The following is a 21,500-nucleotide window of genomic DNA, read 5'->3' as shown; positions in this document are numbered from 1 at the left end:
ACAGGTGGGGACACCAGACTGCCAACCATACCCTGAGAAACCTGTCTGGTAAAGCCAGTGTAAACCGAAAATAGCAGAAGCCAAAAGTACGTCAATAACCCTAGCCTCCCAAGTTCGGTAGCTCAGCCTCCCACTGTGCTGTAGCCTGTCATCCCTCACGATCATGTGACCTCCCAGGAGCTGGGCTTGCTGCTGCCTCCCAGCACCAGAAGACAGCATCATACAGCATATCACTTTCCTGGGAAAGATCTGCCTTCAAAAGATAAAGTAGCTTCTCCTGGCTGGGTATTGTTTTCTATCATTCTAAAGTTAAATATACATATATATACATACATATATATATAGTATATAATTAAATTTATATTTATATATTATATTTATTAAATATATTTAATTAACTATTTAAATATTTAATTTAATATAGTATGTTTATTTATATTATTGTATATTTATTATTTATATATTATTATTAATATATATTATTAGTAATCATAGATCAGGGACTGTTTGTACCTTTAGCACCTCTAAAACACCCCAATTCTTTCTTTACTTCAACTCCTGTAGGCCTTAATCAATTCTGCTATAAACAACAACCTCCAAAACAGCCTCCCTGTCTTCCCAGTCTTACACTCCTCCAACCCTCCTCCAACCCACCTCCAACCCACTCTAGAGCCAACTAGATCTTTTATTTTTTTCATTAATCTATTTATTTAATCACCTTACAGCCTGCTCAAAGCCCCCTCCCTGCTCTCCTCCCAGTCCCACCCTTACACCCCCTCTCCTTCTTCTGAGAGAAGGGACGGTCCCCCGTGGGTACTAACCCACACTGGCACCTCAAGTCGCAGCAGGACTAAGCACATCCTCTCCCAGCTGGGGGGAAGGGATCCACTGGCAGGCAGCAGAGTCGGGGACAGCCCCTACTCCATCTGTCAGGGAACCCACATGATGACCAAGCTGCACATCTGCTACATGTTGGGGGCCTAGGTCAGTAGATCTTTTAATCCCACATCGAGTTATGTTATTCAACATCTGAAACCTTTTCCTATCTGAAATATTTTCTATTGCTTTTAGGAAAGACTCTAGAACTGTGCTATCTGGTGCTTGTCTCCTTCTTCACTGACCACATCTGTATCTCCTGCCCCACACCCCACCACACAGCCCCTCCCCCCCACACACACACCATGCACACTGAGTGGATCAGTTCCTTTTGCTCATGCCACTGTGGGTGGTGCTAGCCCTGGATGGTGGTCCTGGATGCTATAAGAAAGCAGGCTGAGCGAGCCATAGAAAGTAGACCAGTAAAGAGTGGTCTTTGCTTTAATTCCTGCCCTGGCTCCCTCCAAGATGGACTCCATAAGCTGCTATTGGGCATGGTGTTTATCATGCCATCAGAAGGCAAACTAGGACCACAGCAAACTGGGAAGCAGAAAGGGTAGGGCCAAAACTAGGCGTTAGGAACAACCTTCAAAACCCTGTCCCCAGCCACCTACTGTAGACCATACTCCCTCAGCTTTCCAGTTTCCCAAAATCACAACCAGATGAGAAACAAGCATTCAAAACACGAGTCTGGAGGCTGAAGAGATGGCTGGGTGTAAGAACACTGTTCTTCCAGAGAACCCGGGTTTGATTCTTACCACCTACACGGTGGCTCACAGTCATCTCCAACTCCAGTTCCGGGGGACCTACCTCCCTCTTCCGGCCTCCAAGGGCACTTTAAACACATCGTGTGCAGACATCCATGAAGGCAAAGCGCCTACATACATAATACTAAATATATCTCCAAACGGGGTGGGGGAGGGGGGAGAGCCTGTGAGAAACACCGCAGGGTCACACAGCGCAACACAGAACCTCGTGCGAATGGCACACGCCCACACACACCCCTTCCTGTGACAGTGCCACATGCACTTTTGCTCATATTAAGTTCTCTACTTGAAACATCTTTCTCCATTTTTTTCTCTGGAAGAAGAGGAGGAGGAGGAGGAGGAGGAGGAGGAGGAGGAGGAGGAGGAGGAGGAGGAGGAAGAAAAAGAAATTTACCTACATCCTTCTCGAGATTCAGTTCAAGGGTCACGTTCTCTGTGAAACGTTATCTGACTCCATCTCTCCACCCAACCCCTGCCAGAGAAAACTGATATTTACTCTTCTGTGCAGTCACTGTAATCTGCACCTATGTCAGTAACTGTTGTGCTTACCTCCGTGTCTCTCTCTTACACAGATACTATGCATGGTAAGATACCATTGTATTTCAGGTGGTTTTTCCTCCCCTCCCCAGGTCCTGGAATGACGGTTGGTGAGACTCAAGATAGTTATTTACAAATACCTAGGCCATGCAGCTCGGCTCTTCTTTGACTAACTCAAAACTTAAAATATCCCATTTATGCTATTCTCAGTTCTGCCACGTGGCTGGTTGCTTGAGCTCAGGTGTCACACATCTCTCTTCCTCACATCTGGCTGGCTGAATCTCCCACGCCTGTCTCTATCCCAGAAGCCCTTTGCCTACTAGATGGCTCACATCCTATTTCCTGTCTCAGCCATAGGCCATAGGTTTTCTAACTGGTGGGTGTTGCATCCATATAACACACAAGAGATTCCTTCTACACAAATGCATCTTTGCGTTTCTTCCCTACCCTCCACGGTTGCCAGCATACTGAAAGCATTTGTGACTAGAAGGCAGGAAAGAAGATGGGAGCAAGGGAGAGGATAGTAGAAGCCATTTGAGAAAAAATAAATAAACTTGAAAACGCACAAAAATCAGGTTGAAAGAGTGACTATAATGTATATCTTGCAGAGCAACTTGGGTTTCATCCTAGCTGTAACCAAGCTTCAACTTGGGTTTCATCCTAGCTGTAATCAAGCTTTTAAATGGTGTCAGAGCAAAACCCCACATTAGATTTGGGAAGATGGGCCTGGCAGGAATACGAAGAGCAGTTAATAGAATCCTGCATCTACACAGACGAGACACAAAGAAGTGACTGACTACAGAGATGCTTCAGGAATGAATTAGCAAACCTCCCTTGATCAATAAAAATGTAGATGGCTTTAAGGTATCTGTTTCTTGCTAACTTTAATGTATAGAAATAATTATTTCATGTATGAAAACTGCTGTAGAATAGCTTAGTAGTTGGATCTTAGGAGAGAAAAGGTCTCTGAGCCTCTGCTTTCTCGACAGGAACTGACATTAATGACATTTATCTCAGGGTGTGATGAAAGTACCTAGCACAGGCGAACATAAGTGCTAACATTCACGACGATTGTTCTACTTAAAATGTCTTGAACCATTGTTGCCAACGTTGATGACAGGAATAAGAACGAGGGGCAGAACTTAGAGGGAAAACAGCACCTGTATGCATATGACACACATACAGACAAGAAGACAGACACAAATTAAACAAATCTTTGGAAAATAGATAAATAAATAAAACATACTGAGCCAAGTAAGGTGGCTCACATCTGTAATCCCAGTAGTCAGGAGGCTGAGGCAGGAGGATTGCCAAAACTGTTTGAAGACAGCCTGGGGCAGCATGAGTTCTAGGCTAGCCTTTGTTGCACAGTGAGACCAAGAAAAAGAAGAAAAAGTACATAAACACACTGTAAATTTCAAGTCACATTTGCAGATAATCATTGTTAAAAGTCTGAAAATCTTACAATCAGAAATGGCTCTTGCTGATGATACATTGATAAATATTCCTGCTAGTAATCTTTTTCCGTCTATCTACTCATATATATATAAACATCTTTTTTAACAAATGCCTTTTCACTTCAAATTCTATCCTGAGTATTTCTGGCATGTTATTTTTTTTTTAATCCCTGATGTTTAAACATCTTATTATCTAGATGATTCACAATTCGACTTCTTGAGTCATCCGTTACTACTGGATCAGTTCGCCACGGCTTTGTTAAGAGCAGCACAGAGGAAATCACTCCCCATCCCGGTCCAGATCATTTGCTTAGGATCAGTCACAGGTGCTCTTGAACCGGAGAGCACCCAAAGCCTAGAAGCCTTCAGTGCAGGCTGGGGAGATGCTTTCTAGAAAGCTGTACCAGAATGCCTTCCTCCTCACCAGCTCTGTAGTTTTGCCATCATTTTTTAAATTTTTTTTTTCTAGTAATCAAGCAATGAAAGTGTTCCATCGATTTGTTCTACATTTCACTGATTAAAAGTGAGCTTGGAGAGATCAGGACTGTAGCTCAATGGCAGAGCACTTGCCTAGCATGTGTGAGGCCCATGTCATATGGTTTCCCTCCAGAACCATAGGAGGGAAAAAGAGGAAAATCAACATTTTCACACATTCATACACATGCATATACAGTTCTCCTTTTCTTGCTGTTGCATTTACTCATGATCTTTGTCCATTTGGCCATTAGACTGTTCACATTTTTATCACTTTCTTTTTTTATGAGTTCTTTGTATATAAAAGATATCAGATCTGTTGAGGCAAAGTTAATTGGAAATATCTCCCCTGCTCTGCTTGTCACTTGTTTCTAAGCTTCCGGGTTTGTGAGGGTGTTGAGGAGTGTAAAGATTTTTTTTTTCACTTGCTTAAATCTTTGAGTAATCTCCTCTGAGATTTCTTTAATTGCTTTCAGACTCAGAATGCCCTTCTCCAGCCATATTACCAGTTTTTATCCTCAAGATCTTGCTGAAAAACAGAAATTAAAAGTCTCCTTCTCATTGGGCCATGGTGGTGCACAGCTTTAATGCAAGCACTCAGGAGGCAGAAGCTGGCAGATCTCTGAGTTCAGGTCCAGCTTGGTCTACAGAGTGAGTTCCAGGACAGCCAGGGCGATATAGAACCCTCCCCCCTTAGAGAATCAAAACAGAAAAAAGAAGAAAAGAAGGCCCTTCCTCCAGGACTCTGTCACCCAGGAAGCAACACAGACAGACACACAGATAAACAACGTAAAGTAAGACTGCTTGACCCGGCTGAGAGAAGGTCAAGTTGAGCGCAAGGGCCACATTCAAATGAAACAGCTCATCGCTTGGCTTGGTCATCATTTTAAAATCTGAGCCATCGAAAGCATGCACAAAATGTGCTGCTTCTAGAAGCATTTAGAATAGGAACACGCTGGTTCAACCAGCTCGTTAATCTCCTTCCTGACTTCAGAAGCTATAGCCCAGGGACTGGTGAAACGCTCCCTAAGCCAGATCCGTTCATTCTTCTCACTAGTCAGATGCACTGTCTCGGTTTCATCTAAGAAATTCTCAGCAGGTAAAGCCCGTGGCCAAGCCCCAGGACTTGAGTTCAATTCCCAGAACCACATGGAGGAAGGAGAGAACACTCATCCTGCAAGCTGTCCTCTGACCTCCATACACACACCTCAGCACACAACCAACAAATCAAGTGATTGAAAAAAAAAAAAAAGTAAGGAAATTCTCTTCAGTTTTAGTCTTATTGCCATGTCTACTGGCTTTTAGAAAACATCTAAAAAAGGAATGAATAAATTGTAAGAAGAGAACAAGAAATGGTCAACCCGGGTGCAGCAGCAACAGTCGCTAACCAGTGTCAGCAAATGGAGGTTTCCAGACATCTATCAGCTCAGCTGACCAGGTCTTCACTTAAAGACAACAGGGGTTCTCAACCTATGGGTCTCAACCCCAAACGGATTATATATTGTGTTCTGATTTTGACAAACGAGTTTTGCCATGCACGTACACACTACACTCTCATACCTATTACATACATATACATAGGTATGTACACACACTACACACATACACACATGGGCTAAATAAATATAAATTGTTTTGTTCTGTTTCTTTTTTGCGACCACGTTTCTCTGGGTAGCCCTGCCTGTCCTGGAACTTGCTCTGTAGACCAGGCTGGCCTCGAACTCAGAAATCCACCTGCCTTTGCCTCCTGAGTGCCGGGATTAAAGGAATGCACCACCACTGCCCAGCGTAAAAATATTTTATACATATAAAACTGGTATGGCCTTTTCATAAGAATACCTTCTCAGTGTGTTAGGAAGCTTTAAAGACATCTATACTTTTTGGTACAGAAATTCAATTTCTAAAAATTTGTTCTAAAGCAATTTTAGAGCTACGTGCATGTAGGTGAACCACTACAATAACATTTTATTTCAGTGAACATTCCAAACAACCTCAAAACCAGGAATACCAGTACGTGAATCCCTGGCAGAATCTATAATTATACACATACTTCAGGATATTGTATACCCATTAAAATCATGCTTGACATTGTTCTTGTGTCTAACAGTTAATGTGTTTCCTACATTGAGCACAGTAATGCATTGCCTGTGATATCCCAGCACTCAGGAAGCTAAGCTGGGGGGATCCCGAGTTCTGGGCTAGCCTGGACTATGCAGTGAGATCCTTATACGAAACTAAAAACGGAATCTGGAGAGATGGCTCAGTAAGTAAAAGCATAAGCACTTTCCCTCTGCAATCATGAGGACCTGGGTTTGAACCCCCAGCGCTCATGTAAAAAAACTGGATGTTGCCGGGCATGCCTGTAACCCCAGAATCAGGGGTGGGCAGAGGTAGGGGACAGTGGAAGAGGGATAGTGTCTGAAAGCTAAATAGCCAGCCTAACCAAACCCCATGAGCTTCTGTTTCACTGAGACACTGTCTCAAGGCAGTAAAGCGAAGCTCTAGAGGAAGACACCAATACCCTGGTTTACACATCCGCACACACATGCGGTACATAGCACAGAAAGAGGAAAGGTTGTGCTTCCTATGTAGCGGTGTTTTTTTTTTTTAAGAAAAAAAAAAAAGCCACTTCACAAAAGATACATACAGCCTGTCTCAAACAAACAAACAAAGGACAAAAGATGCATAAAGCTGCAACAAGTTATTTAAGTGTACGCCATATAAAATATAAGGAAATGCATAGATCTATAGTATGGCTAGATTTTCTTCACATCCTGGGTTTCCAGAATGTTCTGTAAGTCACATGTTCTACATGAGGCAAACTGTTTTTTTTTGTTTGTTTGTTTGTTTGTTTTTACAAATATTTGTTCTGTACGGTAAAAGAGAATCATTGCAGCTGGATACAAGCTGACCTACTAGAGACAAATGTTTTTCCAAAAGGCTAGGTGACAGTAACGGGCACAAAGCCTACGTCATAGGAAAGATATACATGCTTTGCCTTCTCTTAAGAACTAAACCAAGAATTTGGGCTGTAGTTCAGCTGGTAGAATGCTTACTTAGCCTGCTTGAAGTGCTGGGTTCAAGCCCAGCACTTCATAAAACTCGGCATGGTGACATACCTCTATCCCAGCATGTGGGAGGTAGAGGCAGAAAGAGCCAAAAGTTCAAGGTCATCCTCAGCTCTCCAGCAAGTTCGAGGCTGATTTGGATACACAAGACCCTATCTCACAGACTCAGCAGCTAAAAGCACTGACTGCTCTTTCAGAGGTCCTGACTTCAAATCCTGGTTTAGCCTTTGCCAGATGAAGAGAGTCTTACAGGCTAGCACCTGCTGCTCTCCACACTTACTCTGATTTTATTAACTGATGATTTAAAATGCTCCAAACGATTTCACAGGTCTCACAGTTGTTCCCGCTGAAGTTCCTCAGGAATTGTGGAAATGACATCTTTTCCTCTACCACCCGGATGCTTTGTAAAGTGTTGCATGCCACTGGACATGTGAAATGTATATATTTTATATTATCTATACATGTATATACATATATGTATGTTATATATAATTATATATGTAAAATATTCAGTATTTGTCCATTGTTCTCTACTTGCCCACAAACACAGATTCCCAGGGAAACCATCAAACTAGAAAATGAGGAAGAGAATAGGAGATACCACACTTTGAATTAGGTTATAAACTTCATTTGATTTTTGTTGTCTTTTATTTTGATTTTGTTTCATTCTTATGGGTTTTGGGTGGGTGGGGAAGGAAGAGGTTTGGGGTTTGTTTGTTTTCCTGGAGTTTTGCTGTTTGGGAAGAGAAATATTTTTCTAATTTCCCTTAGGCTGAGGAAAACAAGTTTGGTGCACATCCCCCAGCTTTGTAGGGACTGAAGAATCCATGAGCAATTTCAGAGCACCGTCAGAGCCTGCCATTGTGTTTAATCTTATTGGAAACATGGAAGTTCAAATTTTATCAGTTCAGTCCATATGTGAAGGAAGTCAGAAATGTTCAAAAATACCATCATTGATTAATTTTTTTCTCTGAAATGGCTGAGTTGCACAGTTTTAAATTTTAATCTAATGTGAAATATTTTAAGTGCAAGAATTTCTACCAATAAATGTAGCACTTTGCTTGTCACTTAAACATTTTAATTACAGTTTTTTAATTAGTACATGAAAGATAATGATATACTATTCACCTGGATTCCAGTATGGATCCTATAAGAAAACATATGTGAAAGCATATTATACATCCCGACTCTTCACTCCTCCCAGGAATACCTTCCAAGACCTCCAGTGGATATCTCAACCACAGTTAGGACCAAAACCTAAACACACAGTATCACCACAGAGTACCAGAGTTAATGCCACAGGTTTTTCCCTGGACACTCTTCTGCATCCGTGCTTTGACATTCTGGAACATTCGGTGAAATAAGGTCTGAACACAAGCCCTGTGATAGTGTGGCAGCCAACCTGATAACCAAGATAGGTACAAACTAACAACATGAGCATAGGTAGTGCGTGCAGCGTGGATGTGCTGGGCAGCGGGGCTCCATGGGAGATGGTGGAAGAGAGGAAACGGGTTCTTTTTGCCCCTCATGACGTGCACAATTCTAAACTCAGAAACTGTCATTATCTGGACTTTTCCATTCGTGCTTTTTAGACTATGACTACATGCAACTGAAACCTGGGAAAATGAAACTGTGCACAAGGGAAGAGGGGCTGCTGCATGCGCTCACTGCTTAAAAATGCAAAGTTCAGGCCAGCGAGTTGGCTCTGCGGGTAAGGGCACTTAACGGCAAGGCTAATGACATGAGGCATCTCGAAACATGCAAAATACTCATAAACATAAAAAAGAAAGCTTAAATTTTTAACATTTTATTATTCTTATATAATTGAAGAATATAAAGAAATGTATCGATACAGCCACAGTCCTTTATTCTTCTTTCTCTTTTTTTAAAGAATAAAATAAAATATAATAAGATAAAACAAAAGCTACTGTTGGGCTTCAGAGCCGGAACAAGCTGCTTTTGTCCGAAGCAGTCTGGGTTCCGGGTTCTCCCAGCGTCCCTCAGCCCCTGCCTGTACAGGTGTGGCTGGCATACCCAGCCCTCTACCCTGAGCCTTCCAGCCAAGGGGTGGGGGCTTCCCCTTTCGCAGAGGGTCTTCACTAGATATCCCAGATGTTTTGATTCCTCCTCTCTCAGCCTCTGCCTCCTCCCCTCCTTCCCCTGAGTCTGTCTGTCTCTGCCTCTGTCTCTCTCTGCTCCCAGATCCCTGCTTTTTTGTCTTCCCCTGCATGACTGTTTCTCTGGTCCCTGGACCCATTCCTTGGAACTGGCCAAGAGAGTTCCCAATACAGCTGCATTTAAACACTTTAACATGTCTTAAATGACCTAATTTCACGGGTGGAAGAATGTTTATCAACTAACACACTGAAAATGGGAGAAAAATAAATCAGAAGAAGAAGAGCCCAAGAGAAGGCCCAAGAACAGAGACTCATGGTTCACATACTCAGGAGTCCCATAAAAATGCTACGCTGGAAGCCATGAGCCATATGCAAAGGTATAGACCCAGACAGGCCTCTGTGAGCTACCTTAACCTCTGTGAATTCATATGACACTCCTCTCTTAAAAAAAAATAGATAGGGGTTTTTTTTGTTTTTTTTTTTTAAGGCCTAGAAGGCAGACTGATGAAGCAAGATTCGTCTACCTAACGTTCCAGGGAAGAAAACGGTGAGAAGTACCAATAGCAAGGAGCTGAATGCTTCCAAATGACAGGAGGCATCAGACACAAAGCAGGGGTTCTCAATCTGTGGGCCGAGCCTTTCACAGGGAATGCCTGAGAGCATCAGCCATGTCAGATACTTACATTCTAATTCATAACAATAGCCAAATTACAGTTATAAATTAGCAACACAGATAATTTTAGGGTTGGGGACCGCTACGACATGAGGAAGCACATTAAGGGGTTGCAGCATTGGGAAGGTTGAGAACCACTTCCCTAAAGAATCTCAAGCAAAGTGAACTTTGAATTTCATTTCTGTTATAACCTATTAGAAAAAAAAATTACCTTAAGTGAGGTTTTTTTCCCCCCCCTTTTTTTTTTTTAGGTATTTTGCTTTGTCTTTAATCTTTTGAAATCTTTACTGATGCATAACAATGTCTCACTTGTTTTGTTTTAGTTTTTTTCATATATACATATATATATATATATATATATATATTTTACACTTTATTCACTTTGTATCCCCCCATAAGCCCCTCCCTCCTCCCCTCCTGGTTCCACCCTCCCTACGCCTTCTTCATGCATGCCCCTCCCCAAGTCCCCTGATAGGTCCTCCTCTCCTTCCTTCTGATCTTAGTCTATCAGATCACATCAGGAGTGGCTGCATTGTCATCTTCTGTGGTTTGGTAAGGCTGCTCCCCCCTCAGGGGGAGGTGATCAAAGAGCAGGCCTATCAGATTATGTCAGAGGCAGTCCCTCTTCCCATTACTATGTAACCCATTTAGACACTAAATTGCCCTGGATTACAACTGCACAGGGGTTCTAGGTTATCTCCATGCCTGGGTACTTGGTTGGAGTACGGGTTTCCCTTCTTTTTAATGACCAAATAATGAGATGAGTCCAGAAAAATGGACCAAGAAGAATGATGTCTATGGGTAGGTTGCTGTAGTTACTTTTATAAGTTAACTTATACGTCAGGCAGTGCACCCAAAGCATGCTGCAAAACGGTATCACTTTCCTCAATATTTCTATATGTGAAAACTGCTAATCTAAATTTCCTAGGAAACTGCACGTAATGGTTACAAAAAGCACAAATTATGTAATTGTCTCATGGACAAAAGGTGGGAGGCAATGGGGCCTTAGGGTGTAACTGAGGCCCTGACTTCGGTCTCCAGAACTGCAAAGAAATCAAATCTTGCCCTAGTAGCTGTACTAGCAAGGACTATGGTAGCTGAAACCCGGTTTTCACCAAAATTGTATCCCACTCACAGACTCATGACTTGAAGCGGGACCTGAAATGCAGTAAATCTTGAATCAAGAACTGAATTCAAAATGAACTACACTAATCTACGGAAATATGAGAGGAACTAAATCCAAATATGGTAATAACTTTTCACACCAGCCAAAATCCCTCAGAAAGACATTGGCTTGTGTGTCTGTGTTTTGTCTTGACAAGAAATTATATTTTTTCAATACTTTACAAAACTCTTGTTCAACAAAATACCGTATACCTAAAAAGAGCAAGTTGGATCATAAAATAGCCGTTCAACAATCCTTTCCAGAAACTCATCCACTCAACTGAGCCGCAAACTGAAATCAGGATTCTGAGAACCAATCATTAAGGGGAAATTCCAGAGAAGCTAGGAAAACACAGTGAGAACTCAAGAATGAGGCAGTCAGCCCTAGCCTATTCTACAGAAGCGATGCCCAAAGGCTACGTGGGGAAAAAAGAAAGCAGTTAGCCTGTTCTCTTTTCCTTTTGTTGTTGGTGGTGGTGATTTGGAGTTTTTGTTATGGTTCTTTGTATTTTGTTTTGTTTTGTTTTGTTTGACTTTTTTCTCCTCATCTCATGGTCTGTTTTCCATTTCATCCTCCTGTTAGAATCACCTTCCTACCTTTTTTTGTGCCTATAGTCTGCATACCCTATCTGTATCTTCTTCTACTATGCCTCCCGGTTGAGTTCTGTTTTGTTTTATTTTCTCTTATTTTGTTCTGTGTTGGTGGATTGCTTGCTTGATTTTTGAGACACAATCTCTTGTAGCCCTTGGCTAGCTTAGGGCTCCCTTGGATGACCTTGAACTGATCCTCCTGTCCTCATCACCCAATTACAGCTGTGCTCCACCATGTAAGGGCTGCTCCCATTTGTTGTTATCTCTGGAATCCTATTTCCTTTCTCTAGTCCTGATGGCTGATTTGTTGGTTGGTTTGGAGTTTTGTCGCTGTTTTTCCTTTCCCAGTCTTTCTCTTTTCTTCATCTTTTCAGTGATCTGATCTCATTCCCTACCCAAAGCAGATGTTTATAATCTTACAGAATAAATTCGCTCTGTGTTTGTTAGCACCACCCAGTGCCACAGAGCACATCGTTCACCACAGCTGGGGGAAATGGTGTTGAGGCCTTTGCTCTCCATCACAACATACCTAAGAAAGTCCTCTTAAAGGTGGAGCAATTTACTTCAGCTTATGATTTCAGAGATTTCAGTTCAGGGTCTTAACTCATGGGAAGTAACATGATGAGAAACATGTGATAGAGCAAAATGGTTCACTCTGTGGTATACAAGAGGCACATAGGAATAGAGAAAGGGATTCCAAAGTACCCTTCAAAGGCAGACTTCCTCCCCCCCTCCTTAAGGTACCACAGTCTCTGCATAGCACACCACCAGCCGGAGACTGACCACGCCTTAAACATGTAAGTCTAAGACATAACACATAGTCATCAAACACTTTTTTTTTTAATGTTGGTTTATTTTCCCACCCTGATCACCTTATATTTTAGTGAGCATTGCTAATCAACTCAGAATTCATTAACGGTGGCTTTTTTTTTGTTGTTCTACTTTTTTAACATGGCAAAGTAAAATATAATAAGATAAAATAGAGCCCTTCACATGAAATCTGGATGAGGCAACCCAGCCAAAGGAAAAGAGCCCCAGGAGCAATTAGTGACAAGGTGACTCCAGGTGATCCCCCTGCATTGTACTTGTTTGTGTCCTCAGGTTGTGTGGCCAGGTTCATGGCAGAAGTGATGATTGTGCTACTTTCAAGGTTAGATCACAAGATGAATGGCAACTTCCCTTTTGCTTACTTGGTGACTTGCTCAAGCAGCTATTAGGATGGGTACACATGGAAAAGAACCAAGCCAGCTGTCACAACCCGGGTCACTATGAGACAGACGCCAATGTGCCATAAAGCTTGCACATGATTTTAGCCCTGCTCAGTATATTGACTGTGGCCTTGTAGCTGATCCCCAACAGAACCAGCCAGCCAAACTGCTCCCCAGTTCTCACAGAAACTGTAAAGGGTAAGAAATGTTTATTATCATTTTTATCCATTGAATTTCCTAATAATTTGCTATGTAGAGACAGACAATTAATATACTTGACTTTTTGAATTAAAAAAATTATGTATAACAACTAGAAAGCATTTCTTTCTAAATTCCCCTAGTAGTAAATATGCACACATCATATCCAAAAGGGAATTTTTTTTTAATTTTTGGAATTTTCTTTTTAATTTGCCAGTGTTCCTGTTTTTTCTCATATAATATATACAATCTAAAATTAATAACCTAATACATAAGAATATTACTGTATAAATCAAGGCTCGCACTAGCCATAGTAGTCCACACATAATCCTTGGGAGCCAGAGGCAGGAGGATCAGGAGTTAAAGGTCATCCCAGGCTGCACAGAATAACTGAGGCTAATCTGAACTATATATCCAAAAAACTAATTCGTTAAATCAAAGCTCTTATAACAAAGTAGACAAATAGCAACATCTTTTTTTAAATAAAAAAGCCAGTAAGATATAAAATAGAAAATATATCCCACTGCACCAAAACACTGCATCTGTATTTACCCTAAAATACCTTCTTCTAATTATTCAAAATCTGGCACTAAAGAACATTTCTATTTGTTCTTGCTTTTAAACACGTTTTTCTCTACATCCCCTGCTCATAATTATGCTTTCAAATACCTTTGGATTTGCTAAATCATATCAATAGGTATTACTACATAATTTCCACCACTGACTTTTTCTCAAACTGAGAAAGTCATCCTTTTAATAACCCATGAATACAATCTAATAATGCCACTAACCTAAAACAAACACTGAGCATCAAAACATCCACTCTAATCAGAGCTCTGGTGTGATATCATTTAATTGAATCTCTAGATTCACTCCAGGGTGTGGATAAACTATGACTATGAATCTTTCCTTGCAAGGTATCCTGGATGGATATAGTGTGATCATCATTTACATGATCCAAGATTAGGCTGATAATAAAAAGGAATTAGACCAAAATCCCAGCCTAGAATCCTTCTGGTTGTATTTCCCTTATAAAGGTGACATACTAGTAGATTCCTGGCAGCCTGTGAGGATTTTGGAAATCTCCACAGATCAGATGTGGAGTGAAATTCATTAACTGATTCAACAAATATTTGTTGAACTCTGATTACATGCCAGGTGGTGTCACACATTTAGGGGAACCTCGGTGAGAATTGCTGACTATTTCTCTGACCTCTTACGGCAAGGATGGCAGAGGGCACGCCGGTTCTTTGCTTTTATTTTTAATCCTGAATAGGGTGTCTTCATCGTTTCAAATGACAGTAACTTTTGAAGGGAAAAACCAAAATGTGATGCACTAGGCAGAGCTGATAACGGAAGGCCTGCAAGGAGCTAAAACTTTGGGTCAGGGAATTCCAGCTTGAAGAAAATTCTATCACACAGCAAATCGTTTCTGCAGATAATATATTCTTTTTGGTTTCAATACTCCAGTGCACGGTCTGTGAGACCTCCACCCACCAGCCTGAGTTTCCACTTGCAGCCCATCAGATTTGGTCCTAGATGCGAATACCTTCTCTATAGCTTTCGGATTCACCCTGTCTCTCGCCCTAGCGTCCCTGATTGTCAAGAATCCTCTGGGAAATACTAGGCACTGTTTGGGTTGGGAAGTCATATCTCATTTTCAAAGGTTTTCAGTTTGTTCTGGAAAAGCTGGTGTCATTTGGGTCTTTACAAGATGTAAATTTTAGAATCTTAAAGTTCCTTCGTTACTTCCACTACAGAGTCATTTTTCTATCAGTCAGCCTCTCACATTAACATATTGGAGTCTGACCAAATCGAAGATTGCAAAAACAGCTCTGACGCCTGGTGTTTATGGAGTCCCGTTTCCACGTCCCTGACAGTAAAGCGACATGTGACTCTATACCAGGAAGCTTCCCACCCACACACAGCAGAGATTCTGTCCAGAAAATAGTCGGTTTGTCCAAGAACCTACCAGAACTTACCCAGCCTCATCCGTTTCAGAAAGCCCTGCTGTTCGGACCCGGGAGCCCACCTTCTCTGAACTATCCTGATTTCTAACCTGGGACTGTTCCCTTCCCCGGGCCCAGGTCCACGCGCATCTCACCTCCGATCCACTCAGCTGATCCACAGGCCCTGCCCTAGACGCCTGTTGACAGCAGCATAACAAATGACCTGCCCCAAATAGTTTGGGAGTTGGGTCACTTGAGGGTGGAGGAGGACAGTGGGGCTGAGGGGCTGCGGGGCTGGGCTCAGCCCTCCCTCTCCCCAGCCTCCACGAGCTTGAAGTTCCTGCCAAATCGCTGCCTTTGTCTCAGAAACATTCCGCCCACACCCCAACCCCTCAGGAGCTCTCCTCAGCTCTCCAAGCTCTCAGGGTATTTTTCAAAGTAAATACATTTCCCATTCTGAGAGGAATTCTGGTGCCAACTTTAATAAAATAACATTCCTCAGCCTTATCGCCCGCGATGCACCCATTTTATTACGCTTTTTTTTTATGTTAGAGCAGCTTCCAGCACTCGAATAGACGGCAGGAGGTTTCCATGTATTTTAGGTTTCGGAAAGCCTAACTTTTACCAAAAATAAAATCATTTTAGAAACAAAGTGGAAGCACAGGCACAAGGGCCCGGCGCGGGGGCGGCTAACAACTGGTTTTCCATGTTGTTTCCTAAGGGGGGCGGGGGGTGGGGGCCTTTAGAGAGGAGCGGCTTGTCATCGGAGCGTCCAAAGCCGAGTTACATAAAACAGAACACTCCCTCTCACTTTCTGGACACCCATTGTGGTCGTTGCAAACTGCAACCCAGCTCGAAGGGCTCTGGATTCGCGCCCTTCGGTTTGTGCTGGATCACCAGGCTTTTTTTTTCTTTTTTCCCCTGGTCCTCTCTTTAAGAAATTGAGGGATTGGCACACATGAGATGACATCACGAATTCCTTCAGTTTTCATTAGAAACAGCCACCGCTCTTGTCACTGAGGCTGGGCTGTGAGAAGTGCTTCTCTGAAGGAAATACATTTATCTGGAAGCCACCAAATTGTTACTAAATATAGGTTAGTTTACGGAACCAGCAGGAGACGGTGCCTCCGAGATATTTTACTTCTGTGATATAATGAAGTGTGATTCCTTTGGATTTCACAACTGAATTTGAGTAAAGGAAAGCTCTCTCTCTGTGTGTGTGTCTCTCTCTCTGGAAACATTTTGTGGAGAGATTACGTTCCCCACAATTACATGTCCCTTGGCTCAGTTGATAATGGGTATGTAAACTGTTTTTTGAAAGGGGTATAATTTCCACATAATTTGATGAGTGTGGTTATTATTCAGATATTTATACATAATTATCACAGTTTCCCTTCGAATGAGTGTTCACGTGCTCTGTGTGACCACGGGCAAGCCTCCCTGTCGTTCTTAACTCCACTCTAATTTCTTCTGATTCGTTGTGCTTCATCATCACAATGGTTCTACTGTCTCCACGAAGAAGATACTGTCTTAAAGGATGATATGTCAAACCTAAGAATTGTCATTGTTTTCCAGTAACAGAACTTGTGTTGTTTTTTTTTTTTTTTGTTTTTGTTTTTTTGTTGCTTTTTTTTTTTTTTTTTTTTTTTGGTTTTTTTGGCTTTTTGGAGGTTTTTTTGTTTTTTTATAGAAGACATTATCTTTTTTAAATGATTTATTTAATCTTATATGCTTGACTGTGAAGGTATCAGATCCCTTGGAGTTGGGATTAGGGGTATGCTGGGAATTGAACCCCGGTCCTTTGGAAGGGTAGAGAGTGCTCTTAACCACTGAGCCATCTCTCCAGCTCCCGTTTTGTTTTTTTTTGTTTTGTCGTTTTGAGACAAAGTTTCTTTGTATGGCTCTCTTCCATTCTAGGCTATCCTCAAGCTTAGAGGTCAGCCTGGCCTGCCTCAGCCTCCCAGGGGGGGATTAAAGGTATGCCCACCATTCCCTGCTAAGCTCCAGGTCTTAAACCTGCTCTGCCACTGAACTGCACCCCTATTTTTAAAGCAAGTCAACTTAGCAAATGCCCAATTCATAAGGTCTTTCTAAGATAATAATAGAAATAAGTTACCTAACTAATTATTTGTCTTTGTTTGACCACTGCATGGAAAAGCAAGTCCTAAGAATGCGGTATGGAAGGACTGGGTATAATGGTTTTTTCCCATCATGATGGTTTCTGTTTGGAACATCAATCATCTGGCCTCCAAAGCTGTGAATCTCCTCATGTATGCAGGTCTCCTGCCAGCTTCGTAAACTCAGGATCCCAGGGAAGATCTTAGAACAGTGTGAGCTAGTGCCACGATCAAAAAAAAAAAAAAAAAGACATTTGTTGTGTAGAATATGCTTTTGAAAAATATACCATGGATTTACTTTTAGAATAGTGGCACACTCAAGCCACCTGCCTGACACTTGGCAATGCCTTCAAAGAGAGCACGCCGAGTTCCCAGCTTTTCAAGAATAGGTAGTTTTCAAGAAGTCTGCAGGCCACTTGCAATGCACTGAAACCTGTTCAATGGTGGATTTCCATTCTGTGAAACACTTACTAAATACCTACTTTATACAAGGACTCATCCACAAGATGGATATAATAGCCCTCCCTCTTGGGAAACATATGTCCTCATGGAGGATGAAGAGGGTGGCAGCAATTAAAATAACTCTGACTAATAATTACCATTTGCTTCACATACGTTATCTTACATAATCTTCAGGACACCCACAGTAAGTAAGGACAATTACTAGTTCTCATTTGCAGATGAGAAAAGTGAAGCAGAATAGCTAAATAATCTCCCCAGGCCGGGAGACAGACCAAGCAGTGAAACCAGGCCTTAAATTCTGAGTCTGACCTCAGCACTCCGGCTCCTCCCCATTCCACCGTGTAGACATACCCATGCCAGATGATTCAAAAACAGAAGTGAGGGTAGGACCGGACCAGTCATGGAGAACAGAGTCATGGAGAGACCCAAGAGAAGAGACATTTCTAAAAGCTTAGGCTGTTGTAATAATAGTACAAATGGAATTCTTGGAAGATATCGTTTGTCTTCGGTCTCTTTTTCACACTATTTCATAAGCTGTTCTTGCTTTTTTTCCCCTCAAGTTCCCAGTGTCTTTTCCGTTATCCTTCACAGCTCCTGAGGTCTCAGTGTTTTGCTGAGAAACAACAAGTAATCAGAAAAGAACGGCAAAACACTCCCAAGGCAGCAGCATCCAACATCCCTCAGCTGCCCGCCTCCATCTCCCCTCCCCGCACTGTTGTGGCATTGGATTTACTCTGTGTGCTCTCACCCAGGCTAGCCCTCCACTCTACAGCGGGTTTTTAGGCTTTCTCATTATATCTCACTCTATATTCCAGGTGGCTCTGGAATTCTATATATCAGACAGCCTGGTTTCTAATTCAAGACACTCCTTCTGCCTCGGCATACTGGAACATGGAGTTACAGTTATCATCATGCTGTCTGTTTCTTTTTTAGTCATTTCATATCTAACCACTGGAGAGTCATGAAACTTGTCCTTCTCTACCTGTTCTTACTCCCTTAACGACCTCATCTGGGCATGTGACTTTCAATATCACTTGTACACTAACAACTCTAAAATTTGTGTCTCAAATACAGATGCTTTCTAAATTCCCAAATCGTATATCCAGTTTGAGCCAGCCCTAAAAGGCATCTGAAAAATGACAGGTTCAAAGTGTGATGCTCTCCCTTCCAAACAGTTACTCTGGCTGTCTTCCCCTTCCCTATCAACAGTAATTTTACACCTCTGGTTGTTCCGGTCAAAAAAATTGAAGTAATTTTTACCCCTCTCTTCACAAATTCAGTGCGTGGTAGCCACAAGGTACGTTAAGAATCAGACTATTTCCTACACCTTGATCACTCCCAATTGTATCCCAACCACCACAGTGGCACATCTCCATCACCTCTCTTACTTCCTCCTAAGACATCCCTGTTGTGGTCCTTGCCCTCTGGAGTTTTTCTCTAGACAGCTGCTAGCAATCCTTCTATAACCTAGATCAGAGCATGGCACTCCCTGCTGTAGTATCCCGACAGCTTCACCTCATGTAGAATGGCATGCAAAATCCTAAGGCTGGACTGCAAAGGGGCGGCTTTACCTGCCACCACCCTGCTTGAGCTTTTCGCTGTTTCCCTCCTTTTTCAGATGCGCTCCTGCCACACTGGCCACCTTTCCAGTCTTTGGACACAAACACGCTTCCTCTTCTGCCCCCACTCTTTCCTTCACTTTCAAAAGCTCTGCCCACATCATGGCAATTCTCAGATTCCATGTTCAAAGGAAAGACATCCATTCAAATCTTACCCCCCACACACACACACACACGCAAGCCATACTTCTGTTATGTTCTGTACCCTTGCTCCACTTTGATCCTTAGAACTCACCACAGGCTGAGACAGACTGATGCCTCATCATTTGATGTAGACCCCTAACAAATACTTATTGAATCGTGAAAAGGAACTCATTGAAAGTTGGAGAGGAAGGTGAGAGCCAGCGTGTTCCAGGAATGTACTATATCAAGGATTGTCAACTACATTCCAGAGGGAAAGAAGCCAGAATCAGAGACCAGTTGAAAGGTGTCTACAACTTGGACCAGCTAAAAGATGTCTGCAGTGATAGTGGAGGAAGAAACCAGAGTCCTGTTCTGTGGTCCTCTTAGATCTCTTCCTGCCTGTGTTTCCTAGATGATACCAGACTGTATTGGTTACTGGGTCCCTGGCACCTAGACAGAGACTTCCTGTTCGCCCACCATTGGGACGTTCTTTCCCTTTCCCCCATCACAGCTATATAACCATCCTACTCATCATTCCAGCACGGCCTTCAAACCAAACCTCCCCTGAGTTTTTCTCTGGCCTTGTCCTCCTGTCTTTGAACTGGGTGTGCTTGTGGCTTCTACCTCACAACTTCATACACACCATGCTGGTCTGTAGTTGTGTTCCTCGTCCTCCTGGTTTTTGTTTGGTCGGGTTTTTGTTTTTCTTTCCTGTAGTCCTGGGGATTGAACCCTCAGGTTTTCACACATGCTAGGCAAGTGGTCTGCCACTGAGCTACACCCCAGATTTGTTATTCTTTTCAACTTCTTAACAGTTAAACTTATTTCTAAATCTTATGTACGTGCACTGTATTTAAATCATTTTCCCTCCCTCTCCTCTATCCAACCCCTCCTATGCCATCCCCCAGCCCTAATCCCTCTCAAGTTCATGGCCCCATTTTCTTTCACTATTATTGTTGCAATATGTGTGAAATATATGAACAGATAAATATATATATATAAATATACAACCCGCTGGGTGCATTTAGTGTTGCTCATATGTACATGTTTCCAGAGCTGATCATTTGATGCTAAATAACCAATTAAGGGGTTTGTCCCTGTGGAAGGCTAATTCTCCCTCTCTCAACGGTTAATTGCCTGGAGCTCTTCGGCTAGGGTGGAGCATGTCAACGCAGATGGGAGAAATCTTATTGACTGTTTAAAGAAACCGTTGTAAATCTTCTCCCAGAACAACAGTGCCCCTACTGCACCCTGTCTCAGCACTTCACAGGGTTTATCATGACGTGATCAAATACTGCGAGCGCTTTTTCAAAGATTTCAGTTCCTCACTAATTATTAGCTAATTAAGAGCCCGGACACCCTTGTTCAAGGTTCCAACTCTGGAGCTCGCAACAGCATATCGAGTATGTCATTAATGACGTCAGTGAATAAGAAGCTCAAGCCCCTAACACGGGGGATTATGTCTGCAACAGAAGCCACGGCACTTTGTACACAAACCCACCACACCTGTGCCATTCATTCTCTTTGTCTTACATTTTCTAGAGTTTAAATTTTTATTTTAGAACTCAGAGGAGTACACTTCACTGTAATTGTGACAGCAAATTCTTACCTAAGTTTTGCCGGAAGGTAATTTCTCATCCACCTGTTTTTATACAATTAGCAAGCATTCATTGTGCATCTATACCATGACAAGTCAGGTGGAACGGGAACAGAGAGTCTTTTCTCCACGAATAGTCACGATCAAACGCACAGTAAATCACTGTAAAAACTTAGGAGAGAGAAAAACTTATTAAGGCAAATATGAATACAGAAAGCTCCAAAAGATCCAAGTGAAACCTTCTGAAGATAAACAGAAACACAGTAGGTGACTACTCACGAGCTGCATAGAACAGCTTGAGAAGCGGACAAAGCCAGGCTTTGAATCTAGGTTCTCAGACTTGAAACCTTCAATGTAGGAGCATGCCCATACCGTGAGTTAGTTGTCCTAGGATTTTAAATTTGAAGACAATGCCTGACCTCCCCTTGGACCTCACCTTTACAACCCCTACACATAACACACACACACACACACACACACACACACACACACACACACACACA

Source organism: Psammomys obesus, unplaced genomic scaffold (assembly GCF_907164565.1).
Source record: "Psammomys obesus unplaced genomic scaffold, mPsaObe1.curated_primary_1811, whole genome shotgun sequence".
In the NCBI taxonomy this organism is placed as follows: domain Eukaryota; kingdom Metazoa; phylum Chordata; class Mammalia; order Rodentia; family Muridae; genus Psammomys; species Psammomys obesus.
The sequence above is the reverse complement of the archived record's forward strand: the minus strand, read 5'-3'. Positions refer to the sequence as shown.